The 19,059-nt window shown below is 46.7% G+C and overlaps 1 protein-coding gene across 2 annotated transcripts in view; it reads right to left on the bottom strand.

The window, feature by feature from the left end:
• Positions 1–19,059, bottom strand: part of Znf710 (zinc finger protein 710) — a 66,785-nt gene that overhangs the window by 43,900 nt on the left and 3,826 nt on the right. The window contains exon 1 of one of the 2 annotated variants that reach the window (XM_045145770.1): positions 8,631–8,692. The exons of the other annotated variant lie outside the window; for it this stretch is intronic. The gene's annotated coding sequence lies outside the window, so the exon portion shown is untranslated. Of the gene's footprint in view, positions 1–8,630; positions 8,693–19,059 lie in introns of those variants that run through there. 2 annotated transcript variants of the gene reach the window in all.

Genomic DNA, 19,059 nt, shown 5'->3' with positions numbered 1-19,059 from the left:
CCAACAAAGAAACAGAAGGGGCCTATAAACTTAGGAGACTAGAAATTTCTTTAAGAGAAGTTGGATTTCAGAGAACTCCTGCCCAAGGAAATGCAATTAGAGAAGGCCCCTAGGGGCAAGCCTGCACTGTGGACAAGTACCTTAACAAGATCAGAGCACTAGGGATGATCCCCTGAAAGGAAGATATTAGACCCAAAGGCCAGAGGCCTCCACACATTCAGGGGGCCAGATCTTCAGGAATATAGGACAGGGAGTGTGCTGGTAACAGTATAAAGGAGGCCAGTGGTCACATGTGCATACCAGAGGTTTGGGTCTCCTCACAAGCCCACATGAGCTTGCATGGTGACTTGGCATCACAGCCATTGGGCCAAAAGAACCTAGGTGCTCTGGCATTCGTTCACATACTCTCTTCTTCCGCTGGATCTTGCAGTCTCCTTTGAAACCTACTGAGCAGTAGCATTCCACTTATGTAGATGTCTCCTCTTCAGTACCCCAAGCACCCCCAAAGGAATAGAGAAGTACAGAGTGTACCGAAAAGCTCACGAAGCCCAAAGTTGAGTGTCACGTGGGGCCTTCAATGTCCCGTGATCACGGCTGGATTGCATTAGGTTTCAACGTTCAGCATCCTCAGGCTCAGGTCTGGGGCAGGGCAAGGCCTTGATCTACTTCTGCCTAATATTATGGACCTGGGCCCAGACTCAACCTCTCAGAATCTCAGTCATGAAAAGAAGACACCTGCCCAACCGGTCAGGCTTGCTGTGGACCCAGTGAAATAACCTTTATAGCCAGCTGGAACATTTAATAAATATGTTATTGAAGCTGGAGGGGCCACCCCATGACTCACACAGGGGAAAGAACAAAGGACAGGCCTCCAGCAGTATATGTCCTCTGCCTTATGACTTTCTTAGACACAATGAAGCAATTTTCAGGGGAGAGTTTTGAAACTATGTAAACATAACTTGAACTTATCCAATCAGACAAATCTTGAACCCATTCTGTAAGACAGCTGGCTTGCATGGATTCTTCAAAGTCAGTGTCACACCCCCCACACAAAGCAAGGGGACTGTTGTGAATTAAACAAAGTTAAAGAAACAAAACCAAATGTAATGCATGAAGCTTGTTGGGTCAGGGAAAAAAAAGCCCTGAGACAGTTTTGGAGGATAACTGCGGAGGCTTGATGACATTGCTGAATAATGGTGCTTTTCAGGTGTGATGACTATAGAATGGATACCCCAGGGAAAATCCTGTAATAGAGCTGCTGAAATACTTGGAGGTAAAGTCTCATGTCATCTTCAACTCCCTTTCAAAAAACTCAGCATTGACAGAAATCAAGGGACAGCAGATGTAGCCGAACAGTAATAATGGGTGAAACTGAATGAAAATGCCTCACTGGTCTGTTGAGTTTGTCAATTGCAAACTAAACACTCATGAGGAAACCACCTTGTGTGGGCCAGTTGTGACTTGTTCTTCAAGACTGCTGGGCCCACCTTTAGCTTGTTCCCCAATCTCCCCAGCGCAGAAAATCATGTTTGTGATGGACAGGCAGACATCAGTGTTCCCAATCTGCATGGTGGTCATGTAGCTTAGGCTAGCCTAGAACTCACTATGTATTTGAAGATGACCTTAAACTCTTGATATCTTCTGGGACTACAGGGGTGCATCGCCACAGGTGGTTTATGTGTCGTTGAACATGCCAGGCAAGCATGTTACAAACTGCTACATCCCTATCCTCTCTGCATGGCAGATATGGAAAATAGAATGGCGGGGAAAACAAGCAAGGGCTCTCAGACCCTCTGGGCACCAGCTGCCCAGAGCTTGCCCAGCCCTGCACATTCCAGCTCTGGCCACCTTCTCAAAGCCTCGGGGGATGGGCAAATGTACCCACTTGGGCTGGTCCTACCCAAGACTCCAGTTAAGATTTTTGTTAGTTTCTTCCAGGTAGGGTCTTACTGTAGTCCAGGCTGACATTAAAAATTCACTATGTACTCTCAAACTGGCCTCGAACTCACGGTGATTCTCCTACCTCTGCCTCCCAAGTGCTGTGATTAAAGGCATGTGCCACCACCCATGGCTTTACCAAAAAGTTTTAAATGCCTTTCAAGGGCTGGAGAGATTAACTCAGTGGCTTAAAGGCACTTGCTTGTGAAGTCTGACAGCCTGGGTTCAATTCTCCAATACCCACGTAAATCCAGATGCGCAAAATGAAGCCGGTATTCCAGAGGTAGGAGGGTCACTGTATGCTTGAGGCCAGCCTGGGTAGTGCAAGTCAACCTGGGTGAGAGTGAGACCCTAACTCAAAAAAAACAAAAAAACAAAAAAACAATGCAGTATATGAGTGTCTAGATTTCGTTTACAGAGACAAAGGGCTCTGGTGCACTCATTCTCACCCTTTTTCTCTCTCTCAAATAAATAATTTTCTATTTTGATTTTTCACTCACCCTAGGTCAACCCAGCAGGGATTTATGCCATTTTGGAGAGGTGGCCTGGGTTGTTGAAGAGACCTCTGGGCCATTCTTTGAAGAATGAATGCAGGCCTCTGGAAAGGTGGAGATGGGAGAAGGGGTCACTGAGTCAGGCAGCACCTTGAAGGCTACACAGGGTCTGGGTGCCACCCTTAGGCATTAGGAAGCCAGAAGTTTTAAGCCAGAAGGTCACATGACCTTGTGCATGCTAAGCAAGTGCTCTACCCCTGAGCTACCCCAGCCTTCCCAACAATGTTTTGTTTTTGTATTTTGTTTTATTTTTATTTATTTATTTATTTATTTATTTGAGACAGAGAGAGGGAGAGGGAAAGCATGAGAATGGGCACACCAGGACCTCTAGCCACTTCAAACGAACTGCCATCTTGTGAATCTGGCTTATGTGGGACGAGGAGAATTGAACCTGGGTCCTTAGGCTTCACAGGCAAAGTGCCTTAACTGCTAAGCCATCTTTTCCAGCCCTGTTTTTGTTTTTTGTATGTGTGTGTGCGTGTAATGTGTATGTATGGGTGTTTGTAGGCATATGTATAGGTGCATATGTATGTGTGACAGAGGTCGACACCAGGTGTGTTCCTCAGTTACTCTTTAAGACATGTTCTCTCTGCATTCATTAGTCACTGATTCTGGGAGTCTTGAGGACCTTCCTGGCTCCACCCCCAGCCCCACCCCTCAGTACTGGGATCACAGGCGTGCACCATCAAGCCTAGCTCTTACAGACCCTGGCCTTCGTGCTTGTGGGGCTATTTCTCCAGGCCTTGTTTGTAAGACAGGGCCTCATGTATTACTGGCTGGCCTCACTTTGTGGCAATCCTCCCGGCTCCACCTACCAAGCGCTGGAGTTACAGGTGTGTACCACTACTATGCCAGGCCCCGTGCACATTTTACATAATTTTCAGGCTGCTGTGTAAGAAGACAAGGGAAGGCCAGGACAATGTCCTGGGGTTATCTATTTAACCTTTCATGTGCCCTGCCTCAGTCCCCAGCTGCATGGCCTTCTTGCAAGCTGCTGTCCCTGGGAACGACAGCGAAGTCTGGTCTGTCACTAGGGCTCATGGGGTGTCACCAGGGAATAGAGCAGGTTTTCTTTCCACTGTGGCCAGTAGAGCTGACAGCTGAATGTGGGGAGGAGGTGGTGAGTGACGAGTGCTAACAATGAGAATTCATTCCAGGCTCCCATGGGCAGAGACCATCTGGACAGAGCCAGAGGCCACTGGAGGGAATGTCCCTCGATGGGGAAGACACTGGAGCCACTTCAGAAAGGCTCTGGAGACCCAAGGAACCCTTGCCTGGTGTCACTGAAAGGAATGTTAAAATGGGATGGCATCAAATGAATGACTGGGAAATGTTAAACATCAATCCAGTGAAGGGTTGTCCCTTAGAAAAGAGTAATGGGGCCATGTATGGTGGTGCACGCCTTTAATCCCAGCACTCGGGAGGCAGAGGTAGGAGGATCGCCATGAGTTCGAGGTCATCCTGAGACAACATAGTGAAATCCAGGTCAGCCTGGGCTAGAGCGAGACCCTACCTCAGAACCACCCCCCCTCCAAAAAAAAGAGTATTGGGAAGAGGAAGAGAGAAATGGAGTAGGGGAGAGTCGTTGGGGGAGGGGAAGGAAGGCAGAATGAGAGTGTGGGAAGGAGGCAAGGAGTCTCAAGCACTCTGAGTTTACAAAGACAGGAGGAAGAACACTGAGAAGGGTAAAAAGCAGCTGGAAATGGAAGTCTCTTCAGCTCTAGGGAAAAGCTGCCCATGGTGCATAGTGGGGAGAGTGGGTCTCGGAACCAGCAGCTCCTTTGCATTTCAAGTTCCTCTTCCACCAGACAGGCCCAAATGGGTGCACTTGGCAGCACCAGAACATCCTGAAGCTGGGAAACAAAGATGTCAGGCTGCCTCAGGGATGTGGGACTATGCAAGGTCCCATAGAAAGGCGCCTGCCGCCAGGTGTGGTGGCGCACGCCTTTAATCCCAGCACTCAGGAGGCAGAGGTAGGAGGATCACTGTGAGTTCAAGGCCAGCCTGAGACTACATAGTGTATTCCAGCTCAGCCTGGGCTAGAGTAAGACCCTACCTCAACAAACCAAAAAAAGAAAGAAAGAAAAGACCCCCCCCCCCCGCCGCCTGGTTTCACGCTCTCTGTCAGTGTTCTGAAATTCTTACTAATTTTCAAACATGGGACTCGTATTTTCATTTTGCACCTGGCCCTGAAAATTATGTAGCCAGTCCTGGCTGACCTTTCCAGAGGACATTTCTGCTGGCAAGCTGGGAGGAGGAAGGCTATGAGCAGAGCTGCCAGTTGTTTGCTATCCAAACACACAGCCCCCGTGTTGTTGACTCAGCCACCAGGTATTGGGAAGTGCAGGGCTTCACCCCCACCCCACCCCCCCGCCGATGTGGGCAGCTGTGTGCGCCGGACTTCGATGGACACAAAACATGTAGCGGTCTTGACCCATCCCTTCACACGAGGAGCATGGGTTACACTCAGTCTGAAAGCTGATCCTGGGAGACCTGCCTTGCCTGGTGAACTCACTGAGCAGCTGGCAGAGGCAACTGGACAGGCCTGTCCACATCCTGAGCTGATTGGCTCTTCTTGCTCAGAGTGCAGATGTCTGCCAAGCTAGGTAGGAAGCCACAGCTCATTACTGGCACTCCACAGCTGGGAGAGATATGGTATTTAAGACAAGACTACAGCCTCATCTCTTGGCCCCTGCATGATCACTGGGGCCTGGGAGCCTGTGGTATGGTCATGAAGTCTCTCATGAAATGGTGAGAGATGGGCTGGAGAGATGGCTTAGCGGTTAAGCGCTTGCCTGTGAAGCCTAAGGACCCCGGTTCGAGGCTCGGTTCCCCAGGTCCCACGTTAGCCAGATGCACAAGGGGGCGCACGCGTCTGGAGTTCGTTTGCAGAGGCTGGAAGCCCTGGCGTGCCCATTCTCTCTGTCTCCCTCTATCTGTCTTTCTCTCTGTGTCTGTCGCTCTCAAATAAATAAATAATTAATTAAAAAAAAAAAAAGAAATGGTGAGAGAGATCTTCATAAGCCACCATGACCACAGGCCAGGGACCCCAAATTCTAGCACTGCGTGGGCCTCCTCTCCCTGCCAGGACCTTCCTTTTGAAGACCAAAGGCAGAGATGTCTTCTAGACCACCCCCACCCCTTGCAGGGAGTCTTGGGGCCCTGCCTCTAGGCCCCATTCTCTAAGCAAGCAGAGGGCTCTGACAGCATCGTTTCTAAGGGCTTGCAACTCAGATGATCCCAATCTCTTAGGTTCAACCTGGGGGTGATTTGACAGAGACCTAAATACCCAGCAGGGGCCAGGTGTTTGCAAAGGAGGGAACACCTTCAGGCAGAACCCAAAGTAGCTGAACCCCTACCCTGGCTGCGAACAGAACAAAGCTGGCTCAGGAGGCCTGCCAGGGTGTCTCCAGCTCTAGGTGGCAGAAGTGTAGGCGGTACTCTCAGAAGTGGTGAGGAGAACAAGCTGGTGAGGCCAGACTTCCCTCACCACTAGGGAGGGCCCTCCAGGAATTGAGTTAATCAGCAGGAAACTGATGGCTGCTTCCTCACAGTTCCTGCTGCCCCCCCAGCACAACCATGGCACAGGACACACAGGAATTTGGACCAAGGGTGGCTGGCAGTGTCCTGAAATCCACTTTTTCAAACAATGTAGAGAAAAAAAACAAAACAAAACATAAGGAATCCTCCCTTTCCTGAGCTCAGACTGGATATGGACCCACTTACATGTGGAATCATTTCACATCTTTCACAAGAACTCCTGTGTGAATAGCAGCCATTCCTATTCTAAAACCTGGGGCACAGAGGAGGAAAGTCCACAGCCCAAGTTCACAGACCCGGTTGTTCTCAAGTTTGCCAAGCCTGACCTGGCAGGAAATGCCATCTCAAACCACCGTGTTCAACGGAAGTCAACGGGGTCAGGAAGAAGAGCTCAATAGGGTGCTGGATTATCCCGTTTATGAGGTTCTGGAAAGTGAACCCAGGACTTGGTACATTGTTAGGCAAGTACTGTACCAAATAGCTCTCAAATTTTCCTTTTCTTGATATTTCAAACATTAATATTTTGGGGGTGGGGGGTTTTGAGATAGGGTCTCACTCTAGTCCAGGCTGATCTGGAATTCACTCTGTAGTCTCAGGGTGGACTCGAACTCATGGTGATCCTCTTACCTTGGCCTCCCAAGTGCTGGGATTAAAGGCATGTGCCACCATGTGCAGCCCAAGCATACATTCTTAGGAGTTCTGAGGAGGTATTTAATTTTCCAAAGTCATCTTTCTTGCTTCTCCTTTCTCAAAAATAGGAAATAAAGCCGGGCGTGGTGGCACACGCCTTTAATCCCAGCACTTGGGAGGCAGAGGTAGGAGGATCACCATGAATTCAAGCCACCCTGAGACTACAGAGTGAATTCCAGGTCAGCCTGGGCTAGAGTGAGACCCTATCTCGAAAAATAAAAAAAAAAAATTTTAAACAAGGAAATAATACATTTAAGTTTCTGAAACATTCTTGGAATTTACAATTATCTGTATGTGGCCTGCCAAGTTTCTGAAGGTTTTAAGAGAATGCTCTGTCCATGAGAAGTTCGCCAATCCTTAGTACACAATACAAAATCTGCTGTCCTTTGACCATGTCCACAGATCTGGTGGAAACTCTAGATGAAAACTGGCTTTGGTTTGTACACACCCAGGCAATCTGCAAATTTCACCTAGGCTAAAAAGCCACCTTTGGAGTGGCACTCAGAACCACTTAGACCCAGTGGATCTGGGGCTGAACCCAGGTAACTGCTTTTTAACAGTCCCCCCAACAGGAATGGTAAATATTGTGACCAGTGAAGATGCCTTTCATGCCTCAAACCAGGAGCCATGAATGGGATGACTTGAAGCAAAACCAACCCAGGGAAACCAACTGAGTTTGGTCTACTGAGCCAAATGCTGGATAAAGCCCTGCTCTGAATGACCAGAGTTGTGTTTTCTAGAACTTCCTAGGTAGAGCCGGGCATAGTGGTACACACCTTTAATCCCAGCACGTAGGAGGCAGAGGTAGGAGGATCACCATGAGTTTGAGGCTAACCTGAAACTACATAGTAGATTCCAGGTCAGCCTGAGCTGGAGCGAGACCCTACCTCAAAAACTAAACAAAACAAAAAGTAGAACTTCCTGGGTGTCCTCGGGTATGAGTCACTTAAGCCATGAATGAAAGGTGTGCGCCACCACGCCTTGGCTTAAGCAAATTTTTGAGAAAAGTTATGTAACCCAGTTTGGTTTCTAACTCACTGCTACCCAGGCTAGCCTTGAGTTTGTGGCAATCTTCCTGCCTCAGTCTCCCAATTGCTGGAAGCCAACATTCAGTGAATTTTCTTATGCGTGTATGTTGCATGCGTGTGGTGTGGTGTATGCATGTGTATGTGTGAGAATGTGCATGTACCATTCATGTTCTCATGTATGTGCATACAGAGGCCAAAGGAACACTTTGGGTGCCCCTCTCTATTGCTCATCTGCATACTTCCTTGAGATCCCCAAACTGGATCTGCCATTTTCAGCTGGTGACCCCCAGCTATTCTTATCTCCCCTCTACACACACACACACACACACACACACACACACACACACACACACGCAGACTGGAATTACAGGTGTGCGTTGCCGTCCTGTTTTTTTACATGGGGTCTGGGGAGTGAAACTTAGTAGTCTTAGGCCCTCATGCTTAAACCACAGTGCCTTAAACCACTAAGCCATTGTTCTAGTCCTTTTTCTTTTTCTTTTTTTTTCCCCTGAGGCAGGATCAGTCTCACTCTAGCCCAGACTGACCTGCAACTCACTTTGCAGCCTGGCCTTGAACTCATGGTGATCCTCCTACCTTGGTCTCCTAAATGCTGGGGTAACAGGCCTGAGATACCATGCCTAGCATAATTGAGTGATTTTTTTTTTTTTAATCTGAAATACACTTTTTGCAGCACTTTGAACTTGGAGGAATGTGCACCTTTCCTGCCGGGTGGTATAACCTTCCTTTCCTTTGGGAAGGTGGCCTCACATTCCCCACTTTGCTGGGCTAACTCCACACCTGGCTTCCACTGCTTAGCTAACACTCCAGGAGGATTCAGTGTTCAGTGTGAGTCAGAGCCTGACACACAGTAAGCACTCACCAAAGTCAGCTGCTGTGCAGAGAAGCTAGAGCCCAGAAAGTGAGGGCTTTGCAGAAAGTCAAGTTCTTCTGACAACCAAGACTTCCGAGCATTCAGGAGGCTGAGGTAAGAGGATCACTGTGAGCTCCAGGCCAGCCTGGGACTACAGCGTGAGTTCCAGTCAGCTTAGACTAGAGTGAGACCCTCCCTTGAAAAAAACAAACAAAAATAAGATTCAACCCATGCTGCTTCCTTCTGGGTCTTGGTTTCTCCTCATCCATACACTAGAGGTACTAATAGCTGCTAATTCTTACAGCTATGAAAGCTGACTTCAGGAATGAACTTATTAGCCTGGCCTCTAGCACACATTCAACAAACAATAACTATTGGTAGGATCGCTGTTGTCAAGTTTCCAGGTCTAAGAAGGGTGTACAAACTATCCCAGGCTATGCTGGAGTCTGTTTATCCCCATGATACTAAAGGCCCTGGGCTAAGCTTGCTCTGCTTGGTTTTTTAAATTTCCTCTCTCCCTCTCTCTCCTTTCCTTCACCAGGGACTGGATCCAGGGTCTCTAGCATTCTGTATCACTAAGCCACACCCCAGCCTCCCTGGTGAGCTTAAATGGCCACAATGGTCCCCACACCTTGCTCCAGAGACTGAACCTAGAGTCTCTTACATGCTACTACTGAGTCATGCCACCAGCCTCTCTGGTAAATGCCACAGTGGCCCAGCCTACGCTAATGCTGGGCCTTTGTCACCGAGTCAGGAAACCTTACCATGCAACCAACCTGCCATGTAACACACCCTAGGCATGTGCTTGCTCCCCAGGAGCCTAGCTGAGAAAGCTCTCTGCAAACATGTTCCTGAGCCAAAGAACTCTGAGAAGTTTCCCAGTGGGCACCCATCCAACATTCACATTACTTATGTCCACAATATGCCAGGCATGGGGCTAGACAACGAAAGATAAAATGACAACAATAAACAGAACAGAGCCTCCCTGCCATGACCTCACAAAACTGTAAAGTGGATATAAATAGCTTATCCAAAAAGAATTAATGAAACCACCCATTATGAAAGTTTGAAGACAGACAGAAAAATTCGTATTCTTCTCATCCTAACCCTACCACTCAAGTTCTTTATTCCTTCCTGGGCCTTCTTCATACGTATTTTGCACATGACGTTCATGGCATTACAATCTGGGGTCCTGCTCATTTTCCCTTACCTGGGTGCCCCAAGCGCTCTTCCCCATTACATGTTCGTCAGTCGGTCACTCACGTTCATAGTCGTGGATTGTTCACGCAGATCACCACAAGAGAACATTCACACTGCTTTCAATGTGTCCTGCTGCCCAGCCAACCACATTCACTCCTTTGAGCAAGAAGGCAAGGAGGGAAGGCAAGCGCCATGTAATACGATAGTGTCAGGTGGGCCTGGGTTAAAAGTGATACTGTGAAATAAGGCAAGTTACTTAACCTCTCTGAACCTCAATTTTCATAAAATGGGCAGACTGACCCCTCCATAGAGTCATCAAAGCAATTAAACAGAGACCAGTGGCATGCTCAGCTCAGGGCCTGATAAATAAATAAATTAATTAATATATAAATATATAAATACACACACACACACACACATTTTCTCCTTCCTCCTTCTGGTGGTACCAAAGCTCAGGCAAGCTAGGCAAGCATTCCACCACTGAATTATCACCCTAACCCTTCCTTACTTCCTTTCTTAAAACATATTTTATTTATTTATTTATCTGAAAAAGAGAAAGAGAATATGGGAGTGCCAGAGCAGCTTGCCTCTGTAAAGGGACTCCAGACACATGCAGCACTTTGTGCATCTGGCTTTGCATGGGTACTGGGGAACTGAATCTGAATCATCCAGCATTGGAAACTAGTATCTTTAACCAGCCACCCCCAACCCCCTTATTTTATTTTATTTTATTTTTGGGAGGGGGGGAGAGAGAGAATTGGTGCCCTAGGGCTTCAGCCACTATAATCGAACTCCAGATGCTTGTGCCACCTAGTGCGTGTGTGACCTTGCACTTGTGTCTCTTTTGTGCATTTGGCTTATGTGGGATATTGAGAGAGATCGAACATAGGTCCTTAGGCTTTGCAGGCAAGCACCTTAACCACTTAGCCATCTCTCCAGCCTCCCACCCCCTTTTTGAAGGCAAGGTCTCACTTTAGCACCAGGCTGGCCTTGAAGTCATGGTGACCCCCCCCACCTCAACCTTTAGTACTAAAACTCTTCCTGGGGGGCTACTCTTCATAGGGCTGAGGATGCAGCTCAGAGGTACAGCTGCCTCTCTATTATGTAGGAAGCCCAGGATTTCATCCCTATCATTGTAAACAAAACAAATCCTCCTAATTTAATAGATAAAATCGCATCACACTTGCCTCAAACTCTCAAATGCTGAGATTATAGCCTTGAGCCATTAGGCCTTGAAAAAAAATGAAAAAACAAATTATCAGGCACATGCCTTTAATCCCAGCACTCAAGAGGCAGAGATAGGAGGATTGCAGTGAGTTTGAGGCCACCCTGCGACTACATAATGAATTCCAGGTCAGCCTGGGATAGAGCGAGTTCCTACCTTGAAAAGCTTAAAAATAAAAAAAGTATCCATCTGAACTGGAGAGATGGTTCAGTGGTTAAAGGCACTTGCTTGCAAAGCCTGCTGTTGGGGTTCAATTCCCATGTAAAGCCAGATGCACAAAGTGGCACATGCATCTGGAGTTTGGCTTGCGGTGGTAAGAGGCCCTGATGTACGCATTCTCACTCACAACTCTGTATGTGTCCCTCCTGTAGCCCAGGCTGACCTGGAATTCACAATGTAGTCTCAGGGTAGCCTCAAATTCATGGCAATCCTCCTACCTCTGCTTCCTGAGTGCTGGTACTAAAGGCGTCTGCCACCATACTTGGCCAATTAAAAAAAAATTTTTAAAAAAAAACATTTTTATGCTATTCATGGTGGCTCATGCCTTTAATCCCAGCACTTGGGAAGCAGAGGTAGGAGAAGTGCTCTGAGTTCGAGGCCATCCTGAGACTACATAGTAAATTCTAGGTCTGCCTGGGCTAGAGTAAAACCCTACCTTGAAAAAACAACAAAACCTTTAAAACATATCAATCTGCTGGGCATGGTGGTGTACATCTTTAATCCCAGCACTGGCAAAGGTAGGAGGATCATTGTGAGTTTGAAGCAACCCTGAGAGAATTGCAGGTCAGTCTGGGCTAGAGTGAGACCCTACCTTGAAAAGCCCCCCACCAAATAAATAAATAAATAAATATGTCTTTCATATATCTATGATTTTAAAAATCTTTTAAAATGTATTATTTATTAATTATACACACACACGCATGCACGCACATACGCACACACAGAATGGGCGTGGGTGGGCCTCTAGGCACTGCATGCAAACTCCTTGTGCATCTAGCTTATATGGGTTACAGGAAAATTGAACCTGAGTCCTTAGACATCGCAGGCAAATGCCTTAACCACTAAGCCATCTCTCTAGTCCTAGGAAGTCCTTTTTCCTCCCCATTTCTAGGCTTTCAATTGTTTTATAAACTACATACAGATGTTGCAAAGTTTTCAGAGTCAAATCAGGTTATTATAATTTATTTTTGCACTGGGGATGGAGCCCAGAGCCTCATGCTTAGCAGACTGCTGTCCACTATGAGCCACACCTCCAGGCTGTTGAATGATTTTGGTGATTTTTCTGTTGGTTCTGAACTTTGCAAATCAACCTCTAGCCTAGGATTAGGTACACATGAAGTTGTATTTCCTGTTATTTATACTCATCTTTACAATATTCGTTCCAGTATTATAAAACTGCCTAGAGGCCTCCTCTCGTTCTCTGGTTTCAAGAGGAATGCCTCCAGTGTGTTTACTAGGTACTTGTAACATTGGCTATTGGCTTAAGAAATATTTTTAATCATGCTAAGAAAGCACCCACACTTGTTCCTTCTTCTTCTTTTTTTGGCATATTGATTGGGTAGAAACGGTTGTTCGATAGAATCAATTTTCCCCTTGCATACATTGAAGTTAATACAGTTGTACTTCTTTTAATTTTTTTTTTTAATTTATTTGCGAGCGACAGACACAGAGAGACAGACAGATAGAGGGAGACAGAGAGAATGGGCGCGCCAGGGCTTCCAGCCTCTGCAAACGAACTCCAGACGCGTGCGCCCCCCTTGTGCATCTGGCTAACGTGGGACCTGGGGAACCAAGCCTCGAACCGGGGTCCTTAGGCTTCACAGGCAAGCGCTTAACCGCTAAGCCATCTCTCCAGCCCACGGTTGTACTTCTTTAACTCGTTATTATGGCACAGTTACTATATTAAGCTTTCGTAATACTGACTATTCTTCTTTCGTGCCCCTCTGGGTTGTGGTGGATGACTTGTTTGATATATTATTGAATTCTACTTCCTACCTAGCATTCTCCTTCTTTAATATGGTTTCTTTGCCATGTTTAATATCCAGTCTTCTTTTGCTTTGTAGAATGAATTAGAGAGCTCTCCATCTTTTGCTAAGCCATGGAATAGCTTAATATTATCAAAGTTGAAATTAACTAGCAAAAACACTTGGGACCAGTGTCATCTTTGGATAGAGCAAGCAGTGCTCAGATAAGGATTATAATCTTTCCCCCTCCATTAGCAACATATACATTTGCAGAAGAGCATGCATTTAAATTTTTAGCCTATGGCTGTGCATAAATTTTCTACTTTAAAGTCTCTAGATTGGGCTGCAGAGATGGATTAGTGGTTACGGCGCTTGCCCAAGAAGCATAAGGACCCAGGATCGATTCTCCAGGACCCACATAAGCCAGATAATGCACATGGTGGTGCATGCGTCTGGAGTTCGTCTGCACTGGCTACAGGCCCTGGCACATCTATACTTACTCCTCTCTTTTTCTGTATTGCTCTGCTTGAAAATAAATTTAAAAAAGAAAATCTCTAGCTGTATTGCAATGTACCCTTTCTCATTTCTGTTATTGTTTCTTTATCCCTTTTATTTCTCAAATAGATTTGCCAGAGGTTAGCTTACTTTATTGTTTGCTTAAAAGCAGAATCAACTCATGGATATCTACTAATTTAGTTGTTTTCTGTTTTCTAATTCATTTATTTCTGTCTTTATAGTTATTAGTTAGTCCCTCTCATTTTCCTTAGGGGCAGGGTTTTTTTTTTTCTTCTTCCTAAGATCTCAGGCTGAATGCTTGGTTTATTCTCCTTTCTCTCTCCCTTTTTAGTAATAAAAGCATTTAAGGCTGTGAGAATAGAAAGCCAGCTGTCCCCAATAGGCTTGGTTATGTGGCATTCTGATTTTTAATGCACTCTAAATATTTGTCACTATATTCTTTACTTCTTCCTCGACCCAACAGCAATTGAAAAGCATGTTTTACAATTTTGTAAAGTAACCACTTGACAGAATGGTTGGGTTTTTGCTGTACTTTGTTTGAATTTGCAGTATTTTGGCTAGGTTGACTACATGGTGATCAAAGGACTCCCCCACTGGCACGATTTCTGCTTTGGGTAGAATGTGAGTTCTTGCAGTTGGTTACTAGGAGCTGACAGATATGTTTGCAAAGCATATGCTCACTTGCAAAGCCCAAGTGCTTTTAAAAGTTTTCGCTTGCCGTGTTATGTCTAAAGTAAAACAGGGGGGCTGGAGAGATGGCTTAGCAGTTAAAGACACTTGCCTGCAAAGCCAAAGGATCCCAGTTCGACTCTCCAGGACCCACATAAGCCAGATGCACAAGAGGGTGCATGCACCTGGAGTTCATTTGCAGTGGCTGGAGGCCATGGCATGTTCATTCTCTCTCTCTCTCTGTCTGCCTCTTTCCCTCAAATAAATATATAAATAAAATATATTTAAGAAAATAGTATTTTTTAAAAAAGTAAAAATAAGGCTGGAGAGATGGCTTAGCAGTTAAGGTGCTTGCCTGCAAAGCCTAAAAAATCCAGGTTTGATTCCCCAGTACGCATGTAAAAACCAGATGCTCAAAAGTGCCACATGCATCTGGAGTTCGTTTGCAGTGGCTGGAGGCCCTGGCACACCCATTCTCTGTCTCACTCCTGTCTCTTTCTCTCTCTCCTTGTAAATAAATAAAATAAAAGTGAGCTGGGGAGAAATGGCTTAGCGGTTAAGGAATTTGCCTGCGAAGCCTCAGGACCCAGGTTTGATTCTCCAGGTCCCATGTAAACCAGATGGTGGTGCATGTGTCCATTTGGAGTTCGTTTGCAGTGGTTAGAGGCCCTGACACACCCATTCTCACTCTCTCCCCTGCCCACCCATCTCTCTGTCTCTAATAAATAAATAAATAAAAATCTTTAAAAAAAATAGTGAGCTGCAGGCTGGAGAGATGGCTTAGTGGTTAAGCGCTTGCCTGTGAAGCCTAAGGACCCCGGTTCGAGGCTCGTTTCCCCAGGACTCACATTAGCCAGATGCACAAGGGGACAAATGCATCTGGAGTTCGCTAGCAGTGGCTGGAAGCCCTGGCACACCCATTCTCTCTCTCTCCCTCTATCTGTCTTTCTCTCTGTGTCTGTCGCTCTCAAATAAATAAATAAAAAATTTTTTTAAAAAAGTGAGCTGGGCAAGGTAGCGCACTCAGGAGGCTGAGGTAAGAAGATTACCATGAGTTTTGAGGCCACCCAGAGATGACAGTGAATTCCAGGTCAGGCTGGGCTAGAGTGAGACCCTACCTCAAAAATCCAAAATAAATAAATAAAAAATGATAATAATAATAAATTGGGCTAGAGAGATGGTTTAGTGATTAAGGCTTAGGCTTGCCTAAGGATCCAGGTTCGATTCTCCAGGTCCCACGTAAGCCAGATGTACAAGGTGGCACATGCATCTAGGTTTGTTTGCAATGGCTAGAGGCCTTGGCATGCCCACTCTCTCTCTCTCTCTAATAAATAAATAAATGTAAATAAATCTTAAATTTTTTTTTTTTAATGTAGGAGGGCTGGGGAAGTAGCTCAGTGGTAGGGTGGTTGCCTAACATATATGAGGCCTTGGGATTAATCCTCAGCACCACAAAAAGTAAATAAAAACTTTTTGGGGGCTGGAGAGATGGCTTAGCGGTTAAGCGCTTGCCTGTGAAGCCTAAGGACCCCGGTTCAAGGCTCGGTTCCCCAGGTCCCACGTTAGCCAGATGCACAAGGGGGCGCACGCGTCTGGAGTTCGTTTGCAGAGGCTGGAAGCCCTGGCGCGCCCATTCTCTCTCTCTCCCTCTATCTGTCTTTCTCTCTCTGTCTGTCACTCTCAAATAAATAAATAAATAAATTAAAAAAAAAAAAAACTTTTTGGGCTGGGGAGATGGTTTAGCAGTTAAGGCACTTGCCTGCTAAAGCCTAAGGACCCAGGTTCAATGACCCAGCACTCATGTAAAGCCAGACGCACAAAGAGGTGCATGTGTCTGGAGTTGGTTTGCGGTAGCAGGAGGCCTTGGTGGCCCCATCCTCTCTCTCAAATAAATACATAATTTTTTTTAATGTAAGAGAAGGATACAAGGTTCAATGTGTTTGGGACTATGTCTAAGGACAGTGTTTACCTGCATGTACTAAAAAAGAACAGATAATACACATGAGAACTATAAGGACTACACTGTGTTAATAATTTCTAATTTATGAGATTATAAACAATGTTTACCTTAGCACTGTTTTGTGTTTATCAAATCCCTAAGAACCATAAGAATGACTAATAATAAGATCCCTTTAGGGCTAGAGAGATGGCTTAGCAGTCAAGGTGCTTACCTGCAAAGCCTAAGGACCCAAGTTTGATTCCCCAGCACCATGTAAGCCAGATGCATAAAGTGGCACACGCGTTGGGAGTGTGTTTGCAGTGGCTACAGGCCCTGACCCTCACATTCCCTCTCTCTCTCAGGGTGGTCTTGAACTCATAGCCATCCTCCTACCTCTGCCTCCCAAGTGCTGGGATTAAAGGCATGCACCACCACACCTGGCTTCTAAAAGACTTCTTTCTTTCTTTCTTTCTTTCTTTGACTAAGGTTTAGTAACAGATAGACTCTGCTGCTGAAACAGGTTTTCAACAGCCCCTACCCTCCAGTCAGCATTAAATAAGCCACCAAGACAAACTGAGAAATAATCATATTTGGACAAATCCTAGGCTGGTGGCCTGTGAGGGATCACCATCACTCTGGCTCTGGTGACCCTTGGAAACGGAAGAGGGGACAGATGCTCATCTTGGATATTCTACCAGCTTCTGCTGCACTCTGGTGCCAACAGCTCTGGGCAGGAGGTGGCCAAAAACTCTAGGAAGATCTAGAAGAAACGGGGTGTGCATATGGAAGGACATGATAAACAGAAATTTCCCCTGGCTGTTTCTGGAAGACCCAACATGTCACAGTATGCAGCCAGCAAGTACACTGCCCAGGTGCCACAACCCAGCCATTACAACCCATTACTGAGTGTGGCAGTCAGGTCCGCACTGCCGGCAGAAATCACCCGACCAAGAGCAGCTTGTGGGGAAAAAAAGGTTTGTTTTGCCTTACAGACTCAAGGGGAAGCTCCACGACGGCAGGGAAAATGATATGAGCAGAGGGTGGACATCACCCCCTGGTCAACATAAGGTGGACAACAACAATAGGACAGTGTGCCAAACACTGGCATGGGGAAATACCCGTAAGCCTGCCCCCACAATATACTGCCTCCAAGGAGGCTTTAATTTCCAATTGCCATCAGCTGGAGAGACTAGCACCCCGAATACCTAAGTTTATGGGGAACACCTGAATCAAACCACCACACCAAGTCATCTTCCCCTTAAGTCAGTCTCCTGTCCCTACCCTGGTCTGGATCCTCATGTCCTGAGTCCTAGGGGACAACTGAGAAGCATGATGGGGGGCAAATCAGCATAGTGGGTGGCCTGCGCCCATCATGGTCAGATGGGGAAAGGACTCCTGACCATGGAGGTGACCTTTTCTATAGGAAATGGATTAAGATGGCCAATCAAGCATAGCACAGCTAGACCAAGAAGACATCAGAACTGTGGGGTGTCTGCCATGGGGAATAAAAGCCGCACCATACCATAACTCCCCCTCCCCACTCCATAATGTCCTAGGTCCCTGCCCTCCACCCTAGGGGTTCTAAGCGCCTTACGTTCAAATCTGATGTCACCAACCTCTCTCCCTGTTCCATTCAGAGCATCCACAACAGATTGAGCACCCAAGGGCTTAAAACAATCTTTGGAAGGATGCTCCCACAGGAACACATGGAAGCTTAGGGTATGCCCCCGCAGGACAAATTGTGGAAGGGGGGGAAGTATGCAAGTGTCCTAGCACTTTGGTTGGTTGGTTAGTTTGTTTTTGAGACAGAATCTCATATAGCCCAGGATGGCCTTGAATTGGCTATGTTCCTGAGAATGATCCTGAACTTCTGATCCTTCCATTTCCACTTCCCGAGTGTTGGGATTACAGGCATGTCCCGCCACACTTGGTTTATGTGGGGCTTCATGCATGCTAGGCAAGCACTTTACCAGTTGAGTTACATATAGCCGATAGCACTGGTTTTTATCTGCAAGCCAACACGTTCCCCAGTGGCTCATCTCATCCCACTCGAATCTCCCATTTTATTTCCTGATGGTCCAATAGACAGAGTGTGAACACTGGACTCAGTCACATATGAAGTCAAATCCTACTGCCCCCCCCCTTTTTGGATGTCATGCCTTAGGGAAGTAGCCACCCTCATGAGCCTCAGCTTCCCTGTCCCTATGATGGGCACAAGAATGCTACTTCTTTTGTTGTTTTTGTTTTTTAAAGTAGGGTCTCACTCTGACCCAGGCTAACTTGGAATTCACTATGTAGTCTCAGGGTGGCCTCGAACTCACAGCGATCCTTCTACCTCTGCCTCCCGACTGATGGGATTAAAGGCGTGCACCACCACGCCCGGCTTAAGAATGCTACTTCTGGGCTGGAGAGATGGCTTAGCGGTTAAGCGCTTGCCTGTGAAGCCTAAGGACTCCGGTTCGAGGCTCGGTTCCCCAGGTCCCACGTTAGCCAGATGCACAAGGGGGCGCATGCCTCTGGAGTTCGTTAGCAGTGGCTGGAAGCCCTGGCGCGCCCATTCTCTCTCTCTCCCTCTATCTGTCTTTCTCTCTATGTCTGTCGCTCTCAAATAAATAAATAAAAAATGAACAACAAAAAAAAAAAGAATGCTACTTCTTTTAAGACCACTGCTTTAAAAAAATGTCTAAAGCTGGATAGAGTGGCTCACACCAGCGAAGCCAACAGGCTGCAGTCTGAGGCAGGTGGACTGCCGAAAGATGAAGGCCAGCCTGGGCTTCGGCGTGGACGCCAAGTCTGCTGGGGCTACAGGCAGAACAAGCTCTAGTGAGCGAACAATGTAGTCCAGTGGGTGTGCGGCAAACATGGACCACGCCCCCCCCCCCCCCCCCCCTCCCCCCCCGGAGTCCCCAACTCAACACGCCACAG

This window comes from Jaculus jaculus, chromosome 3, assembly GCF_020740685.1.
Source record: "Jaculus jaculus isolate mJacJac1 chromosome 3, mJacJac1.mat.Y.cur, whole genome shotgun sequence".
NCBI classification, from domain to species: Eukaryota; Metazoa; Chordata; class Mammalia; order Rodentia; family Dipodidae; genus Jaculus; species Jaculus jaculus.
Note: the sequence above shows the minus strand (reverse complement) of the source record. Positions and strands in the feature narration are given on the sequence as shown.